Here is a 6745-nt window from a genome sequence, read left to right as displayed (position 1 = left end):
TCAGTCCTGCTTGGTGAATTCGCCTGAGCACCTCCTCGAGATGCTGCAGGTGTTCCTCCCAGGAGGAACTGAAGATGGCAATGTCATCCAAGTACGCCATGGCGTACTTCTCCAGTCCCTGAAGCAGGAGGTTGACCATCCGCTGGAAAGTGGCAGGGGCATTCTTCATGCCGAAGGGCATGACCGTGGACTCGTACAGTCCGAAGGGTGTGATAAAGGCGGACTTCTCCTGCGCCTCGGGGCTCAGGGGAATCTGCCAGTATCCTCTACTCAGATCCATTATTGTTATCTGCGCCAGCTAACCTATCCAGCAGCTCCTCGATGTGCGGCATTGGGTGCGCGTCAGAGGCTGTGATGGCGTTGAGCCCCCTGTAGTCCACGCAGAACCGGGTGGTCCGGTCCTTCTTTGGCACAAGAACTACAGGTGATGCCCACGCGCTCTTTGACCGTCGAATCACCCCCAGCTGTAACATCTCATCGATCTCTTGGCGCATAATCTGCACCTGGTCAGAGATTCGATAGGGTGTTCGCCGTAGTGGGGCGTGATTCCCGGTGTCCACCTCGTGGACTGCTAACTCAGTCCTCCCAGGTCGGTTGGAGAACACGACCCGGAAGGGTTCCAGTGTGGTTTGCAACTGCAACCGCTGGGGTTCAGTTAACGAGGCGTTTACCTCCACGTCCTCGATGGACCCATTGGCCTTGGCTTGGGCCAGCATGTCCAGGAGGGTGTCTTCCTCCCCGTCTTCGGGTAAGCTGCAGACCGGTAGGACGAAAGGTTCGCGTTCGTGATGAGCCTTCATCATGTTGACGTGAAAGGCCTTTCGCCTACCCCGAGCGTGGTCAAGTGTGACCACGTAGGTGACCGGGTTGAGCTGTTGGTGGACGACGTACGGGCCCTCCCAGGCTGCCTGAAGCTTATCCTTTGGTATGGGGACCAGCACCCACACCTTTTGACCCACGTGGTAGGTCCGCTCTCAGGCGTTCTGGTCGTACCAGTGCTTCTGGTCAGCCTGAGCCTGCGTCATGTTGTCATGCACCAACTGCGTCAAGGTCTGCATCTTGTCACGGAAGCGCATGACATACTCCACTATGGACACTTCAGAAGGGTTCGGCTCCTCTTCCCAGGATTCTCTTACCAACCCAAGGGGTCCCCGGACTCGCCTGCCGTACAGGAGCTTGAAGGGGGAGAACCCCGTCGAGGCCTGCGGAACCTCTCGGTAAGCAAATAGCAGGTTTGGAAGGTACCGCTCCCAGTCGCGCCTTTGGGTCTCAACCAGCATGCGTAGCATCTGTTTGAGGGTACCATTGAAGCGTTCACACAAGCCATTGGTCTGTGGGTGATACGCACTCGATACCAGGTGCTTCAACTGCATTCTCTTACAGATAGCCTCCATTAGGCGAGACATAAAGTGGGTCCCTTGATCAGTAAGCATTTCCCTGGGAAATCCTACACGGGAAAAGATGGCCAACAGGGCATCCGCCACCTTATCTGCCCTAGTTGACGACAGAGCTACTGCCTCTGGGTACCGGGTAGCGTAGTCTACCACAGTAAGGATGTATTGCTTTCCAGAGCTGCTGGGGACGGCCAGCGGGCCCACAATGTCCACCGCAATTCTCTGGAAAGGTTCCTCTATCACTGGCAACGGGATCAGGGGAGTCTTAAGAGCAGGCCCCGCCTTCCCCACTCTTTGACAAGTGATACAGGAGCGGCAGTAGTTTGACACATCTGTCCCCATCTTAGGCCAATAGAAGTGTTGAGACAGCCGGGCCGTAGTTTTGCTGATTCCCAAGTGTCCAGCTAGCGGGATCTCATGGGCAATCCGTAACAACTCACCCCGGAATTGCTGCGGGACGACCAGCTGTCTTTCCCTCAACCACTCCTTTTGCGATTCCCCGGGTACGGTCTCCCGGTATAACCTTCCTCGTTCCCAGAACACTTTCTCCTTATCAGTCTCGGAGGTGGGTGTCTCGGCGAGTTGTCTCAAACTCTCTAGGCTCGCATCTGTGCGCAGAGCGGCCTGAAACTCCTGGCTAGGGGAAGCCAGAAGCGACGTCAGGGTCCCTTCCCCACGGGAACCCTCTTGGACCTGCTCTGGGTCCACCTCTGGTTCAGTCACACTGATGACTGAGGAGGGTCTGGAAGGCTGACAGTTATCTGCCGGGCACTCTGACTGCGGGTGACAGCAGCTACATAGGCTGTCTCCCCGGGGGTTTCTACAGACCCATCAGCCGGCGCTTCTATGGGCTTTACCTCCCCATCCACCCCCAACACTCCAGGGGCAGTGCTGCTTATGGGCCAGTTACCTTCCTCGCTGGCACTGGTCACTTTCATGGCATCACCTTCCTCACGGTTCTCACGCATCTCCCCATTTCCTGTAGCACCAACACTTGCCCCTGTTAGGGGTTCCTCAGCCGTCTCCCTCTGCAGAGCGATGTGGCTGGGCACACCTCTACCCATGGACACATTAACCTTCACAGAAAAATCATTATCAGGTTCAGTTGGCACAGGTACAACATTTTCACCATCAATCCTAGGGAAAAAATGGTTATTAGATGCATCATTACAAGATAATGCATGGTCAGGTAACACATGCGATTTCCCATCATCATCATCATCATCAGGGTTAATGTTACCCTTATTATCAGATTGGGGAGGGGTGTCAAGGACGTAGCATGCAACCATCGCCCCAAATCAGTCCCCAACAAAACATCAGTGGGCAAATTATCAGACAGCCCCACTTCCTTCACCCCGCTCCCGGCACCCCAATCAATATAAACCCGGGCCATCAGTAAAAGACAGCTGATGCCCCCAATCCCAGTGACAGTTAGGGTTTTCCCCGGAATGATTTCTTCAGGGGCTGCCAGTTCGGGTCGGATGAGGGTTCGTTCAGCCCCGGTGTCCTTGAGGCCTGTAGCAACATGGCCTCCCACAGTGACGTGCTGTACGTTGTCACACACCCTCCCAACCACACCACCCACCAAAAGAACTGCTGCATTAGGCCCTGGGGCCTTGTATGAGGGGTTCTTCTGCTTGTCTGGACAGTTGGGACTGATATGACCAGGCCGATTGCAGAAGTAACACTTGCGGGGTTCGGTGGTAGGTCTGGTGTTGTTGGCCACAGGGCCAGGACCTCTGGTGTGTTGGCTGGCAGGGGTACTGGCGTTGGATGCAGGCTTACCCCCTCTCCAGCTGGTGGTGACTGGCTTCTGTGCTTCCGATCTACGGTTGGCCTCATAGGCATCGGCAATCTGCGCTTCTTTCATCACGTCTTTGAGTTCCCTGTCCATCACGAACTGTCGCACCTCAGCTGGGCAAAGATGAAAGAACTGGTCTTTGATCATCAGGTCTCGCAGCTGTGCAAAGGTGGTCACTGACAGTCCTTGGGTCCACTGGTCAAAGTGGGTCCCCAGTCCATGCACCACATCACTGTAACTGTCGTGTGGGCCACGTTGGAGGGTCCGGAGCTTTCTACGGTACACCTCGGGTCTACTTTGCTATCAGAGCCTGCTTGATGGCCTCATAGTCTCCATCTTGTTCTTGAGGGAGGGCAGCAAACGCCTCCAGAGCTTTGCCTCTCAGCCCTGGTGTCAGGTATCGGGCCCATTCATCTGTAGGCAGCCGGTACTGTCTGCAGGCTTTCTCAAAGGCCCGCAGAAAAGTGTCCAAGTCCCCATCCTTTTCCATAACAGGGGCGGTGGAGGGCATCCCCCCCTGCCGGAGCATCTCCAGTTCGTGTTCTCGCTGGGCTTGGCGCTCGGCTCTCTCAGCCTCCCGCTCGGCTTGTCACTCGGATCGCTGGGCCTGGGCCTCTCGCTCGGCTCGCTCCTGGTATTGCTGAATCAGCTGCCGACGTCCCTCATGGTCGTCAGTGGGGAATTCTTTCAAGGCCGCCTGCAGGTGGGGGTCCAATTCGCCCGGATTGCTAACAGGGCCGGCATTCAGTGGTTGGACTTCTGCTGCAGCACCATGTTCGCTTGTGCTGGCTTCTGCGGCCTCTGAGCTCTGAGAGTGGTCTAGAGCGGCTTCCCATTGCACCAGATCTGCGACCAGTTGGGCTTTGTTTTTGCTTGCAAAGTCAATGTGCTGTGACTTGCATAAGGCAACAAGGGTGTCTCTGGTCTGCTGCTCATAAAAGACTTCTCCCAGCACAACCATGGTTGCCAAATAAAAGATAGGACAGAAAAACAAAGAGAAGGGTAGGGGATAATTACCAGTATACAATTGTCTCAAGACTAATAAACACTGAGTTCGTTCTCCAAACTTATTTGCGCAGATTCCTCGCAAGAACTTTGCAAGTTTTTAGTGAGAGGAATGATCACTCAAACCAAATCACTAATGCTCTAAGATCCCACCGCCTTGTCACCAATTTGTCACGATTCACACCTTGACCGTCACCCCTACGTCACGGATCGGGGTGACTTTTGGCCAACAGACGGCTATCACATGTGCAGGGGGCTTATCTTAGTTACCCTCCACTGCTAACAATGTGATGAAACCACACACACAAGGCTATTGACCTCTTAGTTTACAGCAGGGGCTTATTCTAGGTATCCCACTGCTCTTCAATATACCACGAACTGCAGGGATTTATCTATATCCCGCTTACAGTTCCACTTAACACTTGCAGCTCTCTGGCGCCACCCTTACTCTCAGGTCAGATTAGGTACTGCACCTGGGGTAATTAGTCGCCAGAAAGGCTGCCTGCTATGTACTGGCTATTGGGCACGCTGCAGCGACGCGATAAACTACTCCCGCTCAGGCAGGAACAATAATTATCAACGCCGCAGTCGCTACAACTAGTGTTGAGCATTCCTATACCGCAAGTATCGGGTATCGGCCGATACTTGCGGTATCGGAATTCCGATACCGAGATCCGATACTTTTGTGGTATCGGGTATCTGTATCGGATCCATAGTGAGGTGTAAAATAAAGAATTAAAATAAAAAATTTTGATATATTCACCTCTCCGGCGGCCCCTGGACATCACTGCGGGTAACCGGCAGCCTTCTTTGTTTAAAATGAGCGCTTTAGGACCTGAGGAATGACGTCGCGGCTTCTGATTGGTCGCGTGCCGCCCATGTGACCGCCACGCGACCAATCAGAAGCCGCGACGTCATTCCTCAGGTCCTAAATTCCTAGAATGAGCGCGTTTAGGACCTGAGGAATGACGTCGCGGCTTCTGATTGGTCACGTGCCGCCCATGTGACCGCCACGCGACCAATCAGAAGCCGCGATGTCATTCTCAGGCACTAAACTCCTCATTCTAGGAATTTAGGACCTGAGGAATGACGTCGCGGCTTCTGATTGGTCGCGTGGCGGTCACATGGGCGGCACGCGACCAATCAGAAGCCGCGACGTCATTCCTCAGGTCCTAAACGCGCTCATTTTAAACAAAGAGGCCTGCCGGTTACCCGCGGTGATGTCCAGGGGCCGCCGGAGAGGTGAATATATCAATATTTTTTGTTTTAATTCTTTATTTTACACATTAATATGGATCCCAGGGCCTGAAGGAGAGTTTCCTCTCCTTCAGACCCTGGGAACCATCAGGATACCTTCCGATACTTGGTGTCCCATTGACTTGTATTGGTATTGGATATCGGTATCGGCGATATCCGATACTTTTCGGGTATCAGCCGATACTATCCGATACCAATACTTTCAAGTATCGGACGGTATCGCTCAACACTAGCTACAACATCACCCAAAAGCCTGCACACTATCGCTGCCACCAGCTTCGATTAAACGGGTCAGAAGCTAACCCAAAACAGTAGCGTAATTCCCTTCAGGAGGCAGGGTACGTTTTAGAACAGGAGAACGAATCTAGTATATTAATTATTATACTCCATAAAGTTTAGGCAGTGTTTTATCAAAATATTTTACAAGGATGTTACAAATAAGACAATTGCAAATATGTACAGGGTAATTATAAAAAAAACAAAGATTACATGAGAATAACACTTACATGTGTTCAAAGCATTGCAGGCAACCAGGCTAGTGGAGTTTCCATACGTCCCAGTTCATTGGACGTGCTCAGGGCTCTCTAGGAAAAAGACAAGAGAAACCCTGCTGGGATCTGGGCAGACAGTTATAGCTGCAGCCTGTAACATCCCAGAAAGGGGTTGGATCACCTCGTCCCTCCTACCTCTTCAGTTAACTAATTTTACCCTAACCTTTATCTAATTTCTATAACTTCGCTACAAAACATGTCATAGTCATAACAAACCCAGCATTCATCTCGGCTTAACGTGGGCATTCTAATGAGATCAAATATGTCCTATCTGGGATACATATTTACAGAGAAATCTCTACTTCTTTACCAGATGGAGTTAGAAGCCCGTATTTAGAGTGATGGGTAGATCCACCGAGGGAGATTAAGAATATATATTTTCATGTTCTTAACTTAAACGGTTTGTGTAATAGCTTACAAAAACAGAACAAAGAACTTCCATGGATTCTAGAGACTTAGAATCCAGTTCTAGCCGGTCACTTTCCAATGCAGGGATGCCGGTCGTAAATACCTTTGCTCTCCGAGCTAGAGGTAATAAACTCTTCTTCCCCCATACCTTGGAAAGGAAAGCTCTTGGCTGAGTGAAAGGGAAGGGGGGCTTTTTAGCCCGCAGCATGCTAACAAGAGAACTACTTATATGATATTTCATACCATATCGTGACAAGTACCCTCCCCCTATATATAATACATGTATGCTACTGCATGTACAGTACCCTCCCCTATATATAATACATATA

The sequence above is a fragment of the Ranitomeya imitator genome, chromosome 1 (genome assembly GCF_032444005.1).
Source record: "Ranitomeya imitator isolate aRanImi1 chromosome 1, aRanImi1.pri, whole genome shotgun sequence".
Taxonomy (NCBI): Eukaryota; Metazoa; Chordata; class Amphibia; order Anura; family Dendrobatidae; genus Ranitomeya; species Ranitomeya imitator.
The sequence above is the reverse complement of the archived record's forward strand: the minus strand, read 5'-3'. Positions refer to the sequence as shown.